Source organism: Triturus cristatus, chromosome 10, assembly GCF_964204655.1.
Source record: "Triturus cristatus chromosome 10, aTriCri1.1, whole genome shotgun sequence".
In the NCBI taxonomy this organism is placed as follows: domain Eukaryota; kingdom Metazoa; phylum Chordata; class Amphibia; order Caudata; family Salamandridae; genus Triturus; species Triturus cristatus.
In genome coordinates, this window is record NC_140593.1 from 1,052,305,730 (window position 1) to 1,052,329,872 (window position 24,143).

At 45.2% G+C, this 24,143-nt stretch overlaps 1 protein-coding gene across 7 annotated transcripts in view; it reads right to left on the reverse strand.

Annotated features, from left to right (window-relative positions):
- SLC29A4 (solute carrier family 29 member 4) overlaps nucleotides 1-24,143 on the reverse strand; it is a 183,656-nt gene that overhangs the window by 130,134 nt on the left and 29,379 nt on the right. For 3 of the 7 annotated variants that reach the window (XM_085629178.1, XM_085629175.1, XM_085629173.1), the window contains exon 2: nucleotides 21,962-22,154. The exons of the other annotated variants lie outside the window; for them this stretch is intronic. The gene's annotated coding sequence lies outside the window, so the exon portion shown is untranslated. The remainder of the gene's footprint in view (nucleotides 1-21,961; nucleotides 22,155-24,143) is intronic. 7 annotated transcript variants of the gene reach the window in all.

Consider the following 24,143-nt stretch of genomic DNA (forward strand, 5'->3'; position numbering starts at 1 on the left):
CTATAGCAGATGCTCTCTGTTTTCACCACAAAATACTAATGTCTCTCCCACGACCCTCCATAAAGCATGACTGTTAATTATTCCAATGGTAGAAATATTTTTGGGAGTGATCCAGGCTTTGGCTTGCTGTGATTCTGACTTTTTGGTGGTCCGAGGCCAGCACTCCCCGTCTTTCATTCACATTGGTGTCAATGTATAGTTCTTGTGGGCTTAGATAGAGATTTCTGTCAACAACCTAGACAGACCCTTAAATACATTATTACAGTTTTGGAGGCACCAACTTATAAATAGTTCAAAGATAATATTGGTTTGTGGGACTTACATTTTTGCTGTCCCTTGAGCGGGTGAATATCTTTGAGTAAAAATAGTTAATGAAGGGCTTATGATATCCTATTCACCACTAAATGTCTGGCTTATCCAGAAAATCCCCAAACCACTTTTATTTTTTTCTACCAGTAGTAGGTCTTGACATGGATTTACGCACCCAGGGACTATACATTTTGGAAGATAGCGCGCTATGAAGTACCACTGCAGACTCACTTGGAGGCTTCAATCTGCTTGTGTTCCACAAATCTACCATATGAAGCACAATGTAAGAGATGCATCACTCTGTTTGGGCATACCTGACACTCATCCAAGTGCCCATGAATCCAAGCCCTTTAGGCCAAACCAGCCCATTGAGAAAACTGATTTGAGAGTCCCTCCGCACTCACTAGATCTACAAATCCAGATTGTCAGTTGCCTTTCCCACTATGTGCTGGAAAATGACTGGAGCTTGGGAATTACACTTTTGGGATTTGACCAAACCTATAACATGCTAGAGTATAGATCACTATTGTATTCCTCTAATCCTCATGGGCCACATAGTGGCATGTTGCAAATCAGTTTTTGCATAGGTTCCTGCTACAGCCCCTGGAGTCTTTAGTTGTGCGGTGCCCAGTGTGTGAACAAAGTGTGCATTGTTCCTGCAGTCCTCTGCTGTGCAGTGCCCAGTGTTTGCACAGGTGTGCACTGTTCATGCTACAGCACCTCAAGTCTTTAGTTGTGCGGTGCCCAGTGTTTGCACAGGTTTGCACTGTTCATGCTACAGCACCTCAAGTCTTTATTTGTGCGGTGCCCAGTGTTTGCACAGGTGTGCACTGTTCATGCTACAGCACCTCAAGTCTTTAGTTGTGCGGTGCCCAGTGTTTGCACAGGTGTGCACTGTTCATGCTACAGCACCTCAAGTCTTTAGTTGTGCGGTGCCCAGTGTTTGCACAGGTGCGCACTGTTAATGCTACAGTAACTCAAGTCTTTAGCTGTGCGGTGCCCAGTGTTTGCACAGGTGTGCACTGTTCATGCTACAGCACCTCAAGTCTTTAGTTGTGCGGTGCCCAGTGTTTGCACAGGTGTGCACTGTTCATGCTACAGCACCTCAAGTCTTTAGTTGTGCAGTGCCCAGTGTTTGCACAGGTGTGCACTGTTCATGCTACAGCACCTCAAGTCTTTAGTTGTGCGGTGCCCAGTGTTTGCACAGGTGTGCACTGTGCATGCTACAGCACCTCAAGTCTTTAGCTGTGCGGTGCCCAGTGTTTGCACAGGTGTGCACTGTTCATGCTACAGCACCTCAAGTCTTTAGCTGTGCGGTGCCCAGTGTTTGCACAGGTGTGCACTGTTCATGCTACAGCACCTCAAGTCTTTAGTTGTGCGGTGCCCAGTGTTTGCACAGGTGTGCACTGTTCATGCTACAGCACCTCAAGTCTTTAGTTGTGCGGTGCCCAGTGTTTGCACAGGTGTGCACTGTTCATGCTACAGCACCTCAAGTCTTTAGATGTGCGGTGCCCAGTGTTTGCACAGGTGCGCACTGTTAATGCTACAGTACCTCAAGTCTTTAGTTGTGCGGTGCCCAGTGTTTGCACAGGTGGGCACTGTTAATGCTACAGCACCTCAAGTCTTTAGCTGTGCAGTGCTCAGTGTTTGCACAGGTGCGCACTGTTAATGCTACAGCACCTCAAGTCTTTAGCTGTGCAGTGCCCAGTGTTTGCTCTGGTGTGCACTGTTCATGCTACAGCACCTCGTGCCCAGTGTTTGCTCTGGTGTGCACTGTTCATGCTACAGCACCTCAAGTCTTTAGTTGTGCGGTGCCCAGTGTTTGCACAGGTGTGCACTGTTCATGCTACAGCACCTCAAGTCTTTAGTTGTGCGGTGCCCAGTGTTTGCACAGGTGTGCACTGTTCATGCTACAGCACCTCAAGTCTTTAGTTGTGCGGTGCCCAGTGTTTGCACAGGTGTGCACTGTGCATGCTACAGCACCTCAAGTCTTTAGCTGTGCGGTGCCCAGTGTTTGCACAGGTGTGCACTGTTCATGCTACAGCACCTCAAGTCTTTAGCTGTGCGGTGCCCAGTGTTTGCACAGGTGTGCACTGTTCATGCTACAGCACCTCAAGTCTTTAGTTGTGCGGTGCCCAGTGTTTGCACAGGTGTGCACTGTTCATGCTACAGCACCTCAAGTCTTTAGTTGTGCGGTGCCCAGTGTTTGCACAGGTGTGCACTGTTCATGCTACAGCACCTCAAGTCTTTAGTTGTGCGGTGCCCAGTGTTTGCACAGGTGCGCACTGTTAATGCTACAGTACCTCAAGTCTTTAGTTGTGCGGTGCCCAGTGTTTGCACAGGTGGGCACTGTTAATGCTACAGCACCTCAAGTCTTTAGCTGTGCAGTGCTCAGTGTTTGCACAGGTGCGCACTGTTAATGCTACAGCACCTCAAGTCTTTAGCTGTGCAGTGCCCAGTGTTTGCTCTGGTGTGCACTGTTCATGCTACAGCACCTCGTGCCCAGTGTTTGCTCTGGTGTGCACTGTTCATGCTACAGCACCTCAAGTCTTTAGTTGTGCGGTGCCCAGTGTTTGCACAGGTGTGCACTGTTCATGCTACAGCACCTCAAGTCTTTAGTTGTGCGGTGCCCAGTGTTTGCACAGGTGTGCACTGTTCATGCTACAGCACCTCAAGTCTTTAGTTGTGCGGTGCCCAGTGTTTGCACAGGTGCGCACTGTTAATGCTACAGTAACTCAAGTCTTTAGCTGTGCGGTGCCCAGTGTTTGCACAGGTGTGCACTGTTCATGCTACAGCACCTCAAGTCTTTAGCTGTGCGGTGCCCAGTGTTTGCACAGGTGTGCACTGTTCATGCTACAGCACCTCAAGTCTTTAGTTGTGCGGTGCCCAGTGTTTGCACAGGTGTGCACTGTTCATGCTACAGCACCTCAAGTCTTTAGTTGTGCAGTGCCCAGTGTTTGCACAGGTGTGCACTGTTCATGCTACAGCACCTCAAGTCTTTAGTTGTGCGGTGCCCAGTGTTTGCACAGGTGTGCACTGTTCATGCTACAGCACCTCAAGTCTTTAGCTGTGCGGTGCCCAGTGTTTGCACAGGTGTGCACTGTTCATGCTACAGCACCTCAAGTCTTTAGCTGTGCGGTGCCCAGTGTTTGCACAGGTGTGCACTGTTCATGCTACAGCACCTCAAGTCTTTAGTTGTGCGGTGCCCAGTGTTTGCACAGGTGTGCACTGTTCATGCTACAGCACCTCAAGTCTTTAGTTGTGCGGTGCCCAGTGTTTGCACAGGTGTGCACTGTTCATGCTACAGCACCTCAAGTCTTTAGTTGTGCGGTGCCCAGTGTTTGCACAGGTGTGCACTGTTCATGCTACAGCACCTCAAGTCTTTAGTTGTGCGGTGCTCAGTGTTTGCACAGGTGTGCACTGTTCATGCTACAGCACCTCAAGTCTTTAGCTGTGCAGTGCCCAGTGTTTGCACAGGTGTGCACTGTTAATGCTACAGCACCTCAAGTCTTTAGCTGTGCAGTGCTCAGTGTTTGCACAGGTGTGCACTGTTCATGCTACAGCACCTCGAATCTTTAGCTGTGCAGTGCCCAGCGTTTGCACAGGTGTGCACTGTTCATGCTACAGCACCTCAAGTCTTTAGCTGTGCAGTGCCCAGTGTTTGCACAGGTGTGCACTGTTTATGCTACAGCCCCTCAAGTCTTTAGGTATGCAGTACCCCGTGTTTGCACAGAAGTGCACTGTTTATGCTACAGCACCTCAAGTCTTTAGCTATGAGGTGGCAGTATTTGCACAGGTTCGCATTGTTAATGCTACAGCCCCTGGACTCTTTAGCTGTGCGGTGCCCAGTTTTTGCACAGGTGCCCATTGTTCATGCTACAGCCCATAGAGTCTTTAGTTATGCGGTGCCCAGCTTCTGCACAGGCTCGCATTTGTCATGTTACAGCCCTGGAGTCTTTGGTTGTGCAGTGCCCTGTTCTTGTAGAGGTGCCCATTGTTCATGCTACATCCCCTGGAGTCTTTAATAGTGCGGTTCCCAGTTTTTGTATAGGTTCACATTGTTCTTGCTAAAGTCTCTGGAGTCTTTAATTTTGAGGTGCCCAGTTTTTTCACTGGTGCTCATTGGTGATGCTACAGACCCTGAAGTCTTTAATTGTGCGGTGCCCAGTTTTTGTACAGGTGCGCATTGTTCAAGCTGCTGCCCCTGGTGTCCTCTGCTGTGCTATTCGCAGTATTGCAAGGGTGCGCTTTGTTAATGCTACAGCCCCTGGAGTATTTTGTTGTGAAGTTCCTATGGGACTGGTTCTATTATATCCACTATAGACCTTTTGTATGAGTCATCTTAATTTTATGGACCAGTCTGTAGGGGGTTTTATGTCACGATATCAAGGTCAATAGTATCAAAGTACTACAAATGTTGCAACCTCTGCATCACCTATTACTACTTCATTAAGCTAAGTGTACATTTACTATTCTTTTACGCATCTATTTACCTAGGCTTACCTTGCAATGTAGTAATTAGGTCTTTGTAGTGGATGTGATATTTTTGTCATGCATGATATCTCATATTATATCGGGAGGTTATACTCTCTATCAGTGCTTAATTTAAGCCACTGCTTTCTGGTGCTCTGCACAAGCACGTAATTGGTTTACGGTGCTCGGCACCGGCACCTAATTCTCAACATCATACTTCGAGCAGTCTACCACATGGTGGCGCTGCTCATCTAATTTAGAGATATGCAGAACAACGGTTGGTTAGAAATACAATATACATTAAAAAATTGCTAACACCTACCTCCCCAGCCATTCCTTTACCTTTGGGGACCTGGAATAATCTGAACTGTCGCATTTACATGCGAGAGAGATGGTTAGTAGATGTTTTGGCAGCGATGACAAGGGCGATGGGTAGTGCTAGCAGCAGAGGCCTCCTGGTCAGAGCCCTGGCACTTAATATTTTACAAATTAAGCACTGCTCTATATGCATGAATCATATCTGCCAAGTTTCCAAAGCCCATGCGTGATGTGCTGCTCCAGTCCAGTTTTTTTCCTTTGAATTCTGGGACTTGTAGTCTGTTGTATGATGTCATAAACAAGACTACATGTGTCGAGCAGTACCTGATACGTGAGCCTCCACTGGAGCAGAAGGGCTAAACCGACTCCAAGACGAAATTTGCCCAACTCCCCAACCCCACTGCGCAGCAGAATACGCTCTGCCCACAGTAGAGAGGGGGAAAGGGGAATGGGAATAAACAGAGACTGCCACTGCGGTGCCTACTGGAGCTCTTCCTTTCAGGTCTCCCAGCACCTGTAATTACAAGACCAACATTACTCTGAACCTTACCCAAATTACTTATGCTAATGTGCTATCATGTTACTCTATAGTTCTTAGACCTGTATCACTCTGTGGTCTAGCTTCTCTCTTGAAAGTAATGTGCTATTTGTGAATTCCCTTGCCAGTACTAGTCACTAACAATTCTTCTTTTCTTTTGATGCTCTAGATGGTGCTGATGGTAACTGAGCTGTAGAGATGGTAAGTATAAATATATATATATATATTTCTATTTACTTGCAGGAAGTTGATAGAGCGCAGGTTGTTAGTAGTTCAGACGATGTGGCGAATATGGATAAAGAGTCTCTCAGCCTTTCTAGAGAAAAAGACTGGCGAAAGTTTCTGCGCAATAGTCCTTCATTGTTATTGTAGCGCAAAATCTGGAAAACCTTTTTTTTAGTAAATAGCCAGCGCTTGACGGTAAACAACGTTTACCCCAAAACTTTGTCAACGCAGGGAATCACAGCACAGTCGTTACAACGACCGCGTTGTGATTCCGCATACCATTACTCCGCAAGTCAGAACAACCACTTGCGTAGGGAGGGGGAGGTGTTTGATTTGAAATCCAACAGCTTCCCTAGTGTCCGCACAGACTGGAGTTGGAATAGTAAATTATACTATTCCAACATCCAGCGCCCCCCCTCCGCAAGTCGTTGTTCCGACTTGCGGAGTAATGGTATGCGGAATCACAACGTGGTCGTTGTAACGACCGCATTGTGATTCCCTGCGGGGAAAAAGGCTGCGGAATAACGTCATAGATTCGCGCTTGACTAATGAAAGAAATAACTGTGATACTGTCTGTCTGCTGAAAATAATCTAGTTCGAGGAATCTTCACTCATAAATTCAAGTAAATTAGGGTCCAGGAATACAGTCCTGACTCACCAATAGCGCTCTCACAATAGGGAATAAATGATAACGAGAAGGTAGACTTCTGAGAGTAACACTGACCAGTCACTCTCACAGCCCACTGAAGAAATACCTGTGAAGTCCCACGAAGGCAGCTGGAAGCCGCTAACTGACCTCAAAGATTCCTGGGATGAATAGGCAGGATACGAGAAAAGCGAGCGGTAAAACCCTCTCGAAAATTTCCTGTCAGAAAACTGGAGCACTGAGTATACGCAGCTTCGCTCAGAAAGACGACGGTTGAAGTACAAAGCGCAACAGGTGCGCGCGCACAATAACTGGCAAATCCAGAGACTAAATTCGGAACACTAGAACGCTAACTTAGATTTGAGCCAGACGCCATGTTGGAATTCCGCTGCAGAAACAATCCGCTATCAATAAGCTTGCGGAATTACATCTCTTAGCAACCAACTGACTCCAGCTCCTACAACCTTGCCTGCAACCAAATCCCTTCTTAATTCCAGGAACAGGTGAGTATCATTTTGGTCTGGAATGGGCTCGTTCAACCCTGACAACATGTCCCAGAATTCAAAGAAAAAACCTGGACAGAAGCAACATATCAAACATGTACCTTTAATACTTGGCAGGCCTGCATGTCATATTGATTTGTCTAGATTACTAGGAGTAACAGTGGTAATAGCTATCGCAGTCCAAACGACTGGCATCCGCACGCTGCTGATCCTTTAAGCAACCTACAAACAATGTTACAAAAAAGCTTATCAAACAACTCTATGGGAGAGCGTGCAAAAGGCTTTGAACACCATCATATTCTATGGGTTCCTAAGAGGATTTTAGACTGTTGTTTGGATAGATTAGAATTTCTTGCTCTACATACCACAAGCACTCGTCCACTCAGCTTAAACATGCCAGATTAAGACGTTTTAGAGCACCTTGTAGTCCTTGAGGTGTACACCACAGAGACCGGATTAGGGAAGTGTCCAGTGTTGGAGTGGCCTATAGGGCAATCAGGCAGTGGTGATGGGCTGGTCTGACAGGTCAGTGCATGAGTAGGTTTTTTGGGTGTGTATGGGTCTGTTTTATGGCATGCTAGGATGGTTTTTACTGTTGATTTCACCGATATTAAGGCAAACATGGCCTACGGCAAGCTCAAATCCATGCACACTTCCAAACCACTTATACAGTGTGTGTTTACAGGTTTAAAACTGCCCCAGTTTGCAAATATGGGCCGCCTTTCCAAATTTCTCTTTCACTAATGGGGGCCACTTTTATTTTGGTGCCCATGCCTATTTTTTGTCCCAGACCGAACCTGCAATTGTCATGGGTCCATCAAGTGTTTGGCTCTGCTTTTAGCACTTCTATAATACAGAAACTGTTGCAGTCTCTAATAGTGATGCCCAAGCACACTTTATCCACATGTGCAATATCATGTGGCACTCCCTCATTTACATAGGGCATTTCCCATGCAAATGACGGAACATCTTTGCCAATGCTCCATATTAGCAATACAGAAGCACAGAGGGCTTCATTTATGGGGATTTGGCATGTGGCAGCGCAGCAAGTAACCTTGATGGTCTGCCATGCATAAATGTTAAAAGGCAAGAATGCACTGTATTTATCCAATATGGTGCATTTCTGTCCTTTCCCCCTGATCCGATGCTGTATTGGCAGCCTTATGCCAACGCAGGCATCCTTGCACGATGGAAGGGGCACCGTCCTGCACAAAAACAATCCATTGAGGCGTGTTCCTCTTTCTACATGTGCTGCAGAATGCAGCTCACATTGAAACAGGAATAAACTAGGAGAAATAAAGTTATTTCTGCTTGTTCCGCCTCACCTCAGAAGGCGTAAGGTTTTGGTGCAGCCAGAGGTTTATATGGTCTTGTAAATTTGGAGAAGCATCAGAATCCATGGGTGTTGTGTGGGAAGACCCACCGCAACGCCCATGGAACGCCTCCCTAGCGCAGAGTAAGGCAATGCAGCGATTTGCTCTGCCTTGCCTTACTCCAAATCTGTGAGGCCATTCAAAGCCATGCAAAGTGACTTTGTGAGGCCTCATAGATATGATTTGAAGGTTTTCCATGCCGGTGCGTCACAGAAAGTGACGCTATGGCAGTTCAAGGGGCTCATAAATATGCCCCAGAGTTTCTTTGGAGAGGCACAAACTTTGTGCCAGCTAGAAAGTAGCACACGGTTAACATCCTCTTAGGATGGTGTGCAGGGACGAGGGCGCAAAGAGAGCTCCTTGGTGAAAACCGGTGCTCGTGGTTATGTAATACGACGCTAGTGGCCTTCTTATGATGTCATAATGTCACGCGCAACTATGCACAGATCTAGAAGGGGGACTTGGACCAGTTCTTCCAAGAAAGGGATGTTGGCAGCAAGTGTGCAGTGCCAAGAGGGCAGCTCAGAAACAAAGTTTGAAAGGAGTTGTATACTAGCCAACATTTTCTGACCCAAATGTTTTTAAGGCTTTAAAACCACAAATTAGCAAAAAGGACACCTTGTGGGAACTGACAGCAGGGTGCCACTGTCCCAACCAGGATAACACAAGAAATCACATGAGATGGAAATGGAATCCAGCTCAGAAGACATGGTCACGTGACTTCTAATCCAGATGATATCATGAAATATAAATTACTTGACAGATCCCTGTGGCCTGGCTTAATCTCATTAAGAATGGATGAGTAACTCCAGCAGCATTCTCTGCATGCTCAAGGAGCATGCAATTACCTGTTAAACAAATTAAATCTACATCTTCCACAAAAGGAGCAGGATGACGGTGATAAATCTATGGGAGGCATCATTGCCAAAAAAAAGCAGTGGCTTACTCATTATGTCTCTTTCGCGTGTTTTGTACCATTTTTTCCAAACTTTCCCCACCAAAACCTGCAAGTACGAGTATGTGTGGCAGTCGCTGAAGAGAGGCCAGTTATTGTATGGTCACAGTCATAAATGCCTTCTAATCGGGGTTACAATTACATTAAGGCCACTGCAGCTAGCTAGCTTTTGGTGTCATCTGAAATGGGTGGCAAATGCCTTAAAACGTGCCCTTGTTGATGGGGGTGGTAGAATGCTCAAATTGGCATTTGGCCCTGGGCTCTGCAAATCTTACTCCTTAGCTGCCTCTCACCCACCTGAGAAGTACCCGAACTCGTAAAATTACAGAGTGAGACACTTATCCATTTGAAGGAATTCCATATACTCTAACCTAGCACCTCTCACAATCTCCAAATCACCGCTTTAGGTCACAAAATAAACCCAAACCATATGTTATGTTATGTTATATGTTTTGTAGAGCGCTAAAATCAACCTGGGGTATCTCGGCGCTGACTAGGAACATGTACTGAGAGTTAGTAAGCCCGCATTAAAAATGGATATCTCTGTTAAAATAGAAAAGCTTTCAGCTGTTTCCTAAAAATGCTAAACATTGGGATTTTGCGCAAGGCTGGGGGGAGCTCATTCCAGTATCTTGGCGCAAGATATGAGAAGGCTCTACCCCCAGTGCGGATGAGGCGGATTCGAGGAACATGGAGGAGATCCAGAGTACTGGATCTAAGTTTCCTTCAGGGGGAGTATTTTATTAGTTTTTCCCGCAAATAGAGGGGGCCTCTTTCATTCAACGCATTATGTGTGAGACAGCAGATCTTAAAAAAAGATCTCTTCTTTACTGTCAGCCAATGTAATCCTTAACAAAGGAGCCGAGGCGGAGCCTGCCGGACGATTTAAAATCATTCTCGCTGCGGTGTTCTCTACTACTTGGAGTTTGGCCAATAGGGTCTCTCCCACTTCTGCCAGCAAAGCATTACCGTAGTACAGAAGACGACTGATGACCATTGCCTGGACTAGAGTTCTGCGGTGGGAGGTGGGCATGTAAGGAAACATTTTCATAAGAAGCCTCAGACCATAATAGCACAAACTCGTAGTAGCCGCGATATGATCCTTCATAATCAAAGCCTGGTCCAATTTTAGACCTACGTTTTTTACTGACTGTTTGGGGGAGGGGGAAATGCCCAACTGAACAGGGCACCAGTCATCCGTCCAACTGTCCGTGGCTTTACCCATTAACATAACCTCAGTTTTTTCCGGATTCAACTGGAGACAGTTTCTTGTCATCCAGTTGGAAATGGCAAGCATACCAGTGGCAAAACGGATTTTGTCGAGCTCTGGGTTTGGTCCTATGGTAAACATAAGCTGCGTATCATCAGCATATGAGATGATCTCGAAACCCAGCTGCTCGACAATCCTTGCCAGCGGAGCCATATATATATTGAAAAGAGTTGAACTTAGACAAGAGCCCTGCGGAACGCCCTTGTCAAGGTGCATTTTTCCTGAGGAATAGGGTCCCAACATGACAGTTTGGGTTCTCTCAGACAAGAAGTGTTTGAGCCATTTCAGAGCTGCCCCATTGATACCACAGGAAAGAAGTCTCTCCGCCAGCTTAGAATGTGAGATGGTATCAAAAGCTGCGGAGAGATCTAAGAGAATCAGAATTACTGAGCCTCCCGCATCTATAGTCTGTCTGAGAGAATCGGTTACCGCCAAAATGGCGGTCTCCGTGCTGAAACCTGGCCGAAAACCCGACTGCGAGGGATCCAGAATATGGTTATCTTCCAGGTAAAAACTTAGTTGTCGATTGATAATACTTTCCAATATTTTACCCAGCAGCGGTAGCAAAGAAATAGGGCGGTAATTACCAAGAATTGAGGGATCAGCAGTGGGTTTTTTTAAATATTGGGCAAACAAATGCCTCCTTCTAGATGGCTGGAATAGTGCCCGTATGGATGGAATGATTAAATATATCTCGGATTACCGGGGCACAGCTTGTGGCTAGAACCACCATAGTTTTTGGCTGACAGAGATCTAATGGTGACCCAGATTTAGCCACAGCAAGGCCTTTTGTGACCTCCTCCGTTGTGGTTGGTTCAAAACTGTTTAGGGAGCTGGCTGCTATCTTATCCTGCTCCTCAAATTTGGTAGAAGATACAAAGTCAAGAGCGGCTGGTTGAGGGAAGTTCTCATAGATTTTTGATATCTTCTCATGAAAGTAGTTCGCCAGAGAGTTACAGAACTCCTGGGATTCCATAGGCGCCTGTCTACAGACTTTAGGAGATACAAAGTCCCGTACTATGCCAAACAGTGTTTTCGGGGAATTGCTGGCATTTTCTATATGGTTGATGATAAACCGACGTCTGGCTACTTTTAAGTTCAGATGATATTTGGACAGAGACTGTCTATAAAGAAGTCTGTTTTGATGAGTCTTACTAGTGCGCCACGTTCTTTCCAAACGCCTGCAACTGGCTTTTTCCATTTTTATTTCCACCGAATACCAAGAAGTGGAAGGCCGCCGTTGAAGGGAGCCCTCCACTTTTTGTAAGTGGTTACAATATATGTATTTGTATCCGTGCTATGAGGTATTTTACACAGTGTGCACAAAATTGTGTACCGTCCATGGACTGCTCTAAAACAAACATGCCTTTACCAACTGTTCCACCTTTGCTCCACCGGTTGAATCTGACAGTGCTACTACTGTGGCTGTCGGCCTCCCTCTCGCCTCCTCACACTACTACCTCTGAATAGGGGTGGTTTCTTCTGCTACCATCAGGGGTGTGGCTATGGTGCCATGCTGCCGCAGCCCGTGCAGGTAAGAGCGGTGGGGCCGGGTTGGGGGGGGGGTTCGACAGAAGATTAAATAAATAGTTAATTTTCCCTTGTCCTAGGCCCAGGCCCAGGTGCAAGCAAGGGAAATTGCCCTCCTTTTGCTTTTTGGGAAGTAACATGCACCCAAAGGCACATTCCCTCAATGTCACTGTGCCTGCTGCACGTATGATAGGGACACCGCTTCCACCAATTGGAATTGAAGAGGTCGCTACAGGATTCGATTGTCTTTGTTTCCGGCTGAGCCTTTAGCAACTCGCAAATATTGGACAGTCACAAGAGGATTCAGCAAAACTTCTCCCTGTGACTTTGGCTTCAGAGCGAGTGATGAATTTCTGGCCCACCCAACACGAGCTGCTACTGGTGGCTGCCTGCTTGAGGCTGGGCAGGCAGTACAGGCTCCGTTTCTAAGTCAGGGGCGTCTCCTCCGTGATGGCGGAGGAGCGACGTCCCACTAGCTCAGAGCCAGCACCTGAATTCAGCTGCTGGCTATGAGCCAGCGCTGTAGGGAGGGATGGGCCTGAGCCATGGGAGGAGTGGTTGTTGCGCTTATAAGTGTGCATGTGTGCCTTAGGCTGGCCAAACACACATGCGCACTTAGGTTTCTCCAATTCGGCGGCCTTGCACAGCCGGGTTGGAGAAATAGCACAGACTCCCTGTGCTACGCGGAGTGCCAAACCAGCCCGCTTAGGCCAATCCTGCGCTGCTCTCATAAAATGAAAGCAGCATGGGGATTGCACGGGGATGTCTGTGATGCTGTCCTGGGGGCTGCTGGGACCAGGAAGACCGAGGTGCGATGCAGGAGGTGGCCGGCAGCTTCAGGTCAGTCTCTTTTTAAAATTATTATTATTAACGCCCCCCCCCGGGGCACCCCCCGTGCCTCCATTCCCTGCCTCACCACTGTTTGTTCACTGGTTTCTTTGTATTTTTTGGTGCACAGGTGGTTCCAAGCCCTACAAAAAGTGGTAGGAAAACACATAAAAGTCAGTAGGACTGCTAAAAATGTGTTAGCCTACCTCCTAAATATGTATGGTTAGCAAGCGTAGAGCAGTGTGCCTGTTACTCAAGAAAATGTCTGGATTTAAACACAGTAGCAACAGATAAAACAAGCATTGGCAACACCAATAGGTCTAGACCATGCAAGTGCTTTTGGCTTTGCAAATGTGTTTTAGAAATGTTGTACACCAGCGTGGCTGTTCTTTAGCATGGCTAAAAGTTAGTGGCGTAGAGGAGAGTAGAGTGTTGTAGAGTGGAGTGGCAGCGTGTGTGGTGTACTGGAGTGGCATGGTGTGGAGCTGCTGAGAGTGGCAACAACTGGAGTGGTACAGAGTAGAGTGGACTGGTGCAGAGTGCACTGGCGTAGAGTGTTTCAGAGTATAGTGGTGTAGAGTGCAGTGCCATTGAGTGTAGTGACATTGAATTCAGTGGCATACAATGCAGCTTTGTAGAATGCAGTGGTGTAGATTAGAGTGGTGCATTGTAGAGTGCAGTGGTACAGAGTGCAGTGGCGCAGAGTGGGGTGACGCAGAGTGGAGTGGCGCAGAGTGGAGTGGTGCTGAGCAGAGTGGCATAGAGTAGAGTGGAGTGGATTAGAGTGCAGTGGCATACAGTAGATTGGAGTAGAGTGGTGCAGGGTGGTGGCGTAGAGATGAGTGATGCAGAGAGCAGTGGCGCTGGGTGCAGTGGTGCAGAGTGCAGTGATGCAGAGGACAGTAGTGCTGAGTAGAGTTGAGTGGCATAGAGTGCAGTGATGTACAGTGCAGAGTACAGTCGAGTGGCATAGAGTGCAATGGCGTAGAGTGGTTCAGAGTAGAGTAGCACCGAGTGGTGCAGAGTAGACTATAGTGCCATAGAGTGCAGTGGGGTAGAGTGGAGTAGCGTAGTGTGGTGATTAGTGCAGAGTAGAGTGGCGTAGAGTTTAGTGAGAGAGTGCACTGTTGCAGAGTGGAGTGTCAGTGTGCAGTGGTGTAAAATGGGGAGAGTGGCGTAGAGTACTGTGATGTAGACTAGAGTGCAGTGGAGTAGAGTGCAGTTGTGTAGAGTGCATTGGTACAGTGTGTAGTGGTTAACAGTAGAGTGGCGTAGAGTGCAGTGGCATAAAGTGGAATGTTTCAGAGTATAGTGAAGTGGTTTAGAGTGGAGTGGTGCAGGTTAGAGTGCAGTTACATAACGTGGCATTGAGTGCAATGGCGTAGAGTAAAGTGGTGTAGAGTGCAGTGGTGCAGAGTAGATTAGAGTGGCATACAGTGGATTGGCGTAGATTGCAAGGGCATCTAGTTGAGTGTTACAGAGTAAAGTGCATTGGCGTGGAGTGGATTGGAATAGAGTCCAGTGGTGTAGAGTGCTGTGTTGCCAAGTGGCATAGAGTGGAGTTGTGCAGAGTAGATTAGTTTGGCGTAGGCTAGAGCGGTGTTGTTGGTGCAGTGGTGAAGCGTGCATTGGCATAGGGAAGAGTAGTACAGGGTAGCGTAGAGAGGCGTAGAGTGCCGTGGCATAGGGTGCAGTGGTGTAGAGTGGAGTGGTGCAGAGTACAGTGGTTTGGAGTGGTGTAAAGTAAAGTGGTGCAGAGTAGAGTGCAGTGGTGTAGAGTGGAGTGGAGCACGGTAGAGTGGAGTGGCGTATTCATGGTGTAACAGTACACTGCCATTACAGACAACACATTTTCAATTGAAATGATCATTACATTTGCACATACATACAGATTTACTAATAAAACTATTCAGTGCACAGATGAAAATGTGTGGAAACTGCATCATCTAGTGTAATGATTTGTTTTGATCATAATAAAGTATTTGTTTCCAACACACTTCAGAAATAATAAAAATATGCTTCATTTGTGTTCCTAATTCTGATCAATTCTGAAATACTTACACAGTTCCTTTAAACGTTGTTGCATGCTAGAAAAAACTCTTTCCTATCCCCAGTATCCAGCATGATTGTCACATAAATCCTCTCACTTTGAAGTCAGAGAAAGAAAAGTAAACAAGTGTCCACAGAAGACAGCGCCTGACATTTGACCTCTGTGCACAGCAAATGTGACGAGCACTCGGAAGGATACTGTAAATAAGGTTTGGGCAAGAGAAGGTAGAAACCGAAGCTGGACAGCCCAAAACAAATACAGCCAGCAAATGGGAAACAAGGAAATGTGAGTTACAAACCACATAGTCAATTACAAGCAATGGCCGGAATGCATTCCTTGGCCAACTTTCTGAAAGTAATCAATATGTCTTTAGCAAACCAGACAGCCGTGCTGTTTGGTAGGTTGCCACCTAAAACTGGCAATTATCTCCGGTTTACCTAAACTACCCTAAACTACCCTCTCGCCAAAACTGTATGTCCTGCAGCCACTTATTTCATTAAAAAAAATTTGCAAATGCCCCTTTTTGTCCCTAAATACGAGTTTGGTCGAATACCCTATTGAGATTCTCAGTGGCTAAAACAAGTGTTACCGGCCAGTATCTCCACAGTTGGTAAATGGAAGTGGAGGCATCTCAGCAGGGTAGGGGTAGGGAAATGGTGGATGGGAATGAAGAGAAAGGGAAGAAAAGTTTGACAGGGTAAAAGAAAAATCTTGGTAATGGTTTAGCAATGAGATTTGCCTGTTTTTGTTATAATTCGCTATATTTTGGTCTCCAGGAATACCTGATAAAGAAACCACAGCTGGTACAAAATCAGGTGGCCGGACTGATTTTCCGACAGCCAAGAAGATGCCATATTTCTCCTCTGATGAGGAAACTCCACTGGTTACCTGGGAAACAGCGCTCTGCCTTTAAGATCGGATGTATCATCTTTAAATCCTTGCATGGCACCTGTCCTGAGTTTACCTCTTCACGCATCCACAGGTACACCCCTGCTTGTAATCTGAGGTCCTTGCACCTCAACCTTTTCGTCATTCCTCCCTTAAAAAAGAAGAGGCAAGAAGGGGCTAGATTCTCAGTTTTGGGCCCTCGATTATGGAGCTCACGCCCATCTAATATTAGATCATCATCTCCTTATCCTAGATTTAGACGACTTTTGAAAACTTGGTTATTCTCCCGGGCATATAAATGAGTTGATGAGCTGCAAGTACCTTTCTGCATCCAGCACCAAGAAACCAGATCAGCGAATGTGCGCTTTATAAATAATTTTAACATAACATAACGTCATGCAAATTTACTAGTTGGAATTTACGTCCAGTAAACTTGGGTCCAGTGTCCCTGCACCCTAGGATACCGGGTGCATGAACACAAGGAAATTCATGATCTAGCGGAGGGGTATCCCACACGGGGAAATTGCTCTGCCTGACTCGTGATTTAACCTTCTGTCAGTGCACACAGTATGGCCCCAGAGCTTGTTAAACGATTCTATAGCACTAGCCAAGACCTCTTAAAGGGTCTATCGAGTGAAAAGACAGAATCCAGGTTTTTTAACCTTATATTTCATTATCGCCAATAGTAAAGGTCTAGGGTGTCCCTTTGTTAGCTGGTTGGGTTGCAAAACCTATTATGGCACCATCAATGGATTGCCCCTTTAAAATGGCCACTCCCATATTTAAGTCTGCCAGACATTCACAAGCCCTGTACCGCCTCACAGCGTAAACATAGATTAAAGAGCTGGACGGGAAGGGCTCAGATTATGTCAAAATGTCATGTTGTACAATCTCCCTTTAGTAGTCTCACTGATTTCACTGTGGACAAGCTGCTAAGTTCTTCTGCAGATGCTGCTTGTCTGAGGCATGGAAAATGACAAGGTGCAGGAACACGCTGCTGTACAATTTTACCAAAAAAGGCTGATTGTAAATGCCATAAATTATAGAGAGTCTGAAGGAAGATTTCTGATAGTATTGTGTACCCCGGGGAACCAAGTATTATTAATATAATATGCATGTGTCAAATCCTGTAAATAATTAATCTTTCTGCTAAATTATCTGTGTTCAGATCTCATGTTGGTACTCTAGATATTTATAGCACAAAGGGATTTTAATGAGTGTGCCCCCAAACCTGGACAGACAAAAAGATGGCAAAATTAGTTAACGCGTGGTAGGAATGACTTCATTTACATACAAATGCACTTATTAATTAATAAATACATTTTAGCATGAAGTATCAAATCTATTTCAATTTCTTTCAGCTATGTCAATATATCCCTGTAGTTTCCTATTATTTAGATCTGAGATGTCTAAAAGTAATTGTGCACCATCTTAATATGGCCATCATATAAAATACTGCACCTAGGGGTCTGATATACGAAAAGACTGATCACAAAACTTGGTTGTGAATTGTGCACAGACCAGTCTTTCATTTTACAATTCGACCTGAGTACTAATAGCTTGCTTTGATAAATGTTGAGGCATGGGGCTTGAAGAAAGACCTGCCTAATGAATATTAATTCAGCATGTCGCAATTTGCGAACCCCTGTAATTGGGTGCAAGCATAGGGCGGATGACCTGCCAAGAACATATGTGTGTTTGCATTCCCAAAAGGAGAACATTTATTTTACAGCAACTCACTTTCCTTCATACCTTAATTGAGTTTGGTGTCCGTTCGTGTTGTGGGCACTTGGCCTACTCACACAAGTGAAGTAGCATTTTTATTGGGAGACCTTTGGGAACACTGGGTGGTGCCATATTTGTGGATGTCTGCAGATTCTGGGTGAAAAAACCTGGTTCGAGCGACGCAGCACACCCCACCCTGGACTCCTCCGGGTGTCTAGTTTTAAAAAATGAGCCGGTTTGGTAGGTTTCCCTAGGTACTGGCTGAGTTGGAGCCCAAAATCCACTGCTACCAACATTGCAAACACATTATTCTTCAATGGAAAAATGCGATATGTTGCGTTTGACGCCAGTTCATGTCTGTCGTGGGGACTTGGCCCACCAACACAGGTGAGGCATTTTTATTGGGAGAGCTGCAGGAATGCTGTGTGGTAGGAAATTTGTGACTGCCTGCAGATTCCAGGACTTTTCCTCACAGAAATGCAAGGAAAATATGTTTTTAGGCAAAGTCTGAGTTTTGTAGGGTATTCTGGGTACAAAAAACCTGGTGAGAGCCACACAAGTCATCCCATCATAGACTCCCCCGGTTGTCTAGTTTTAAAAAATATGCTGCTTTGGTAGGGTTTTCTTAGTGCCAGCTGAGCTGGGGCACAAAATCCACAGCTACCCACATCGCAAAAAACACTTGTTCTTCAATGGAAAAAGTCTATGTGCCTACGTTGAGTTTGGCCCCGCCGTGTCTGTCATAGGCACTTGGCCCGACCGCACAAGTGAGGTTGCATTTTTATCGGGAGAACGCTGGGTGGTAGAAAAATTGGGGCTGCCTGTAGATGGCAGGAGTTTTCCTCACAGAAATGCAAGGATAACGTGTTTCTTAGGCAAAGTTTGAGCTTAGCAGGTGATTCTGGGTAACAAAAACATAGAGTAAGCCATGCAAGTCACCCCACCCTGGACCCCCTCGGTTGTCTAGTTTTCAAAAATGTGCTGGTTTTGTAGTTTTCCCTAAATGCCGGCTGAGCTGGGGCCAAAAATCCACGGCTACCCAAATGGCAAGAAACACTTCTTTTAGCAGTGGAAAAAAGGAATGTGCCTACGTTGCGGTTGGCACCTATTAATGTTGATGGCACTTGGGCCACCCACACAAGTGAGGTAGCATTCTTATCGGGAGACCTGGGGGAATGCTGGGTGGTAGGAAAGTTGTGATTGCATGTAGAGTCCAGGACATTTGCTCACAGAACTGTAAGGAAAATGTGTTAGGCAAGGATTGAGCTTTGCCGGGAATACCGGGTAAAAAACCTTGGTGTGAGTCATGCAAGTCACCCCAACCAGTAATTCCTAGTATGTCTAGTTTTTAAAAAAAATGCTGGATTGGTAGGTTTCCCTAGGTTCTGGCTGAGCTGGGGCCCAAAAACCACAGTTAGCCACCCTGTAAAAAACACATGCATTCTGGTGGGTGGAATATAATGTCCCCCAGGTCATGTTTTGGGGTGTTTTGTGTCACAGGCACAAGTCCCAGTTACACAAGTGGGTTACAGATTTTATCGGAAGACATGTGGGAACACAGAATAGTAGATCATTTGTTATTACCAATTGAAAGTCTCTACATTGTGCCTTTCAAATGTAAGCAAGTGTTTGCCACAGAAGACATTTTACAAAATGCCCTCTGAAACACATAAATTCAGAGCTGTACAAACAAACACTGCTCATAAACTCAGTACCAGGTTTACATTCCATAAAACAGAGTTTTCCTTCATACCCTTTTTCCATTCTTTATAATTTACTATATGAATTTCTGTATAGTAGGTACACAATGAAAACCATTGTAAGGTGCAGCTTGGTTGTTCGCTCTGGGTACCTCGGGTTCTTGGAGAATTTACAAGCACCATATATCCCCTCAACCAGAAGGGTTTAGCGTACGTAATGGTATATTGCTTTTGAAAATCTGCCATAGTAAGAGGAAGTCACAGATGAAAACGAAGACTGTTTTTCTCAACTCAATTTCAATATTTTTTTATTTTCAACTTTTTATAGAAAAACCTTGAAGGATCTACCCCTTGCTAAATTCAGAATTGTCATCCACTAAGAAGGGGGACCCCTGAAATAGGATAAGGGCAGGTAAAACAGGGGAACTGAGAATTACCAAAAAGAAAGGAAAATACCTGCCACAGATAGATAAAAAAACAAGGCCCTATACAACACGATCATACTAGCACTCATTCAACAGCGACATCATGCACCACATCACATCAGTACACAGAAATAAAAACATATACGTGATTAAATAGCAATTCCACTGTTCAAATTCAATGAATAAGGTTTCAACAGCCCGGTGGGCTAAAAAACGCCTACCTGGCTGTTTAAATTGTGCTCATTGGCGCTTGTTTTGAAGGAGCTGTGTGGGACTGTTAACAACTTTATGTATATGAATTTTGTAATGTTTTGATGTTGACTAATACACGCAAAAAATCACTGTATATACATATAAAAAGTGATATAATAAAAAACAATTAAAAGATCAATAAATCTATTTACATCATTACTTAGTTGTTCATTGTCCTGGTTTGCCTACTGGCCGTGGGTATTAATTGCTTGGACCCTGTATAGGGCCTTGTTTTTTTATCTAGCTGTGGCAGGTATTTTCCTTTCTTTTTGGTAAATTCAGAATTGTGTCTACTTTTCTGAAGTGTATATCTTTCCGGGATCCACTATGGGTTTCACACCCATTTCCACCCCTAACTGGAAGGAGGCTGAAAGCACAAAAATTAGAAAAACGGGCTATCTCTCAGTAAAGTGCCAAAACTGTGTTGAAAAATGTGTTTTCCTGATTCAAGTCTGCCTGTTCCTGCAAGCTTCCCAGATGGTGATTTTAGCACCGCAACCCATTCGTTGATGCCATTTGCAGGAACAAAACAACCCTTTCTTCTGCGGCATTTTTTCCCCCAAAAACCCTAAATGTAGCTGTATTTTGGCTAATTTCTCAGTACCCTCCAGGAGAATCCACAAACCCTGAGTAGCTTTAGAATCCCAGGATGTTGGAGAAAAAGGACGCAAATTGGGCGTGAATAGCTAATGTGGATGAAATGTTATGGAGGCCTAAGCCCTAACTGCCCCAAATACCCAAAATAAGGGCTTAGCACTGGGGCGGGAGGTAGTTCTAGTGGCAAAGGGGTTAAGAGAAAATAGCACCATGAAGCTCAGAGAGCACCAATTGTGGTCAATGACTGCGGTACACCAGGACCTAGGTGTGATATAAGGCCAACCACAATAGAGCGTATGTCGGATACACCAATTAGATTGGCCCTGCAAGCGGGGAAGTTTAAAAACGTTTTAAAGGTACCAATAAGAAAACTTTTCAAATCCAATATCCTTACCATTTGTTAAAATGTGACTTCTTGATTGGATTTAATTTAAATAATATTTAAAATAGTTGTCAACTATATTTTTCTAGCTGGTCCCATTCCTGAGATACAATATTATTATTTTAATATGTACTCTAGTTTTCTACATATGACAATTAGGCCTACAAGGGTAAAATTAGCTTTTAAGGTCTCGTCACTTTAGGGATATGGAAACATTAATTTACTACAAGTCCTACTTTGAAATACAATGCATCCTGCTTTGTGGGTTACAAGGCCTACTTTGGGGTGACTTGCTAATATTTAAATGGAAGGCTTTCATCTGTCAAAAAGGGTTATTTTAACAGGTTGCACTGCAGGTTTTACCCTGTTGCAGGCAGGCTACAATAGTAGGCCTAATGCCATGTTTTCATTGTCACACTAGTGGATGCCAACTATAAGTTGTTGTCCATGAGTTACATTTTGCTTTCCATGCAATGGGAAAGTTAGTATAATTACAGGGCAGCCTTGTCGCCGGAATATAATATAACTCGTTTTGTATGCCCGAACTGTATGTGACGTTATTATGGTTTAAATGTGCTTATTAGTGACAATCCATGACTTTTGTGTGACACTTAGAGTGCAACTTAATTGTGAATAAAGCAAACAGAAAACTCCCTGTAATGAGCTACATATCAGAAAGTATCCCCATTGGTGCAACCTGTTACACTTGGCCCCTTATTATCGATTGCGGCGGTAGACATTTACAGCAGCTGCACTGATAAATAAATAACTTTTTCCAATGGGTGACAAACAAAGTAGGACTGATGCTGAGCTCAAAGGCGCCCTCAAATAGCATGACAAAGTGCTTCAGTGTGGGAATACGGGGAAGATTAACATCTTGTGTTAGGCTGACCCGTGATGCGTGGCATTTGGCTGGGCTGGGGGATGTCTCAAGTAGTTGACTTCAGCAAAATTGCCAGCTCTCAGTATCTCACCTTGTCAAGCTCCTCCTGTAACTTATCTCATGTTGCTGTGTTCAGTTGCTTTCTTCCTGTACTTGTGTTGATGCCAATCGGCCAGACACTGTTTTCCTGCTCCAGGCGATAAAGAAATATGCACACCACAACATTATGTTGTCTCTCAGAAAACAAGCTGGCCGCTTCAGCTGCACTGCTGGAAAGTATCCAACTGGGGAAAGAAGGATTCTGTCAGCAATGCTCATTAGCCTGTCCCTGTTTAAAACACGATTGCTTAATGGTAGATTGCTTTTAGTAGAATCCATTGTGTACCTGAGGGCAATTTTCCAATCAAACCACAAAAAGAGGAAGAAGAATTTGATACTAAGAACATTTACAGTGTTTGTTTACTGTCTGGGACACAGAATAGCCTGTCTGCGAAGGGAAGTGCAACTAGTGACGGCGGGTGCAGGTAAGAGAGGTGGGGCGGTGTGGGGGGGGGGGTCGGCAGATGACGACGAGGGAAAACAATTTTTTTTTAAAAAACAACTTACCTTGCGCTTGCTGCATTGCCAACTTGGCGGTAAGCGCAAGGTAAGTGGTATTCATTTCTTTTTTTATTTTCCCTCATCATTGTCTGTTGACTCCCCCCCAACCCGCCCCACTGCTCTTACCTGCACCGGTCGTCACTGAGTGCAACATGGGTAAAGTATCTCATAGCGAATCCAGGTCTTTGCTCATAGGACATTTGTTACTTGTTGTTTTAGATGCAAGTCTAAAGATTAGGTGGTCTCCTAGTGACCATGCATGACAGCCTCCTTCCACCGCACTCTGGTCACTTTTTGGCATGTTGTGGTTCTGAATATTGAGCATTCTATTCATCACCCACACTCAACTTTACATCCGGGTCATTGAGAGTGGGTCAACCTTCACCAGCAGGTACTTCAAGAAAACACTTGCACTTGGTTCAGACACGTCAAGCTGGTTCGAACTCACTCACAGACCAGTCTTACCACGCCGGGTTACTGCCACCAGTCTTAGAAAATGACCAGTTCTGTCCAGCCTTACCAGTTGCCTGCTGGTAAGGATACATTTCCAGGATCAATTTATCAGTCAGAAGTTGGGTGTGTTAAAAAAAAAAAAAAAAAGCAATTTCTAGCTCATAAACACTTTTAATGGGTAATGGTGGATAAAGGGTGAATGGGGATCAAATGCCTTCTTAACCCTGTTCCATCCTGCAGTCACAACTAAACGTGACATTCTATGTGTACCCACTATGTTGTAACTTAATGTATTGCCCCCCCCTCTCTCTCTTAGACACCTACAAAGAGTCCATACACACTAAGCACACACTCACTCTGACACTAAGTGGCATATCTGCAAGGAAATGGCGCAGCGCTACGGCAAATTTTGCAGAGCTGCATCATTTAAAAAATGCACAGTACGCCGTACAATACGGCGCACCCATGTGTTTTCCCTTGCTCTGGCGCTAAAAATAGTTGCCTGTCACCAACACAGACACCCTTGCGCAATTGTGCAAGGGGCTGCATTGTAGGGAATGATTGTTTATGTGCAGGAAGGTGTACCTTGCTGCACATAAACAATCAATAATGGTGATTTGATACTTCAATGTGTCCTGCATTCTGCAGCACACATAGAAGTAGCAAATCGCCATTATTAAATGATTGCACATAAACAATCATTTAAGGCTTTTTGCCCTTTTTATGAGTGCTGCAGAAAGCAGCACACATAGAAAAAGCAAAAACGAGGGGAAATAAAAAATATTTCTCCTCGTTACACCAATCTAATGCCTGCTTTTGCATGGCATTAGTTTTTGGCGCTGCCTCAGATTTACAGATCCTGTTAAATCTGGGGCATCATCAAAAAGCAATGGCTGTTGCGGTGGAACGACCACAACGACACCCTTTGCACGCCCCTTTCATGCAGAAAACTGGGTGAAAGGGTACCATATTTACAAAGCAGCGTACAGCATGGTGCAGGGCACTGCGCCACCGGAACGCTGTAAAAAGTGATGCTGCGGTGGCGCAATCCCCTTGTAAATATACCCCTAAATATGGAGCCATCCAAGAGTGGTAGTCGCTTAGGCCAGGACACCTTGAGGTTACAAAGTGCCACGGCATGCACTTGGCAACCCAGGGCAGGTTCTCCCTCATTCTTGATGTCAAAGTTTGACCAAAAGCTTAGAGATCCTCAGAAAATC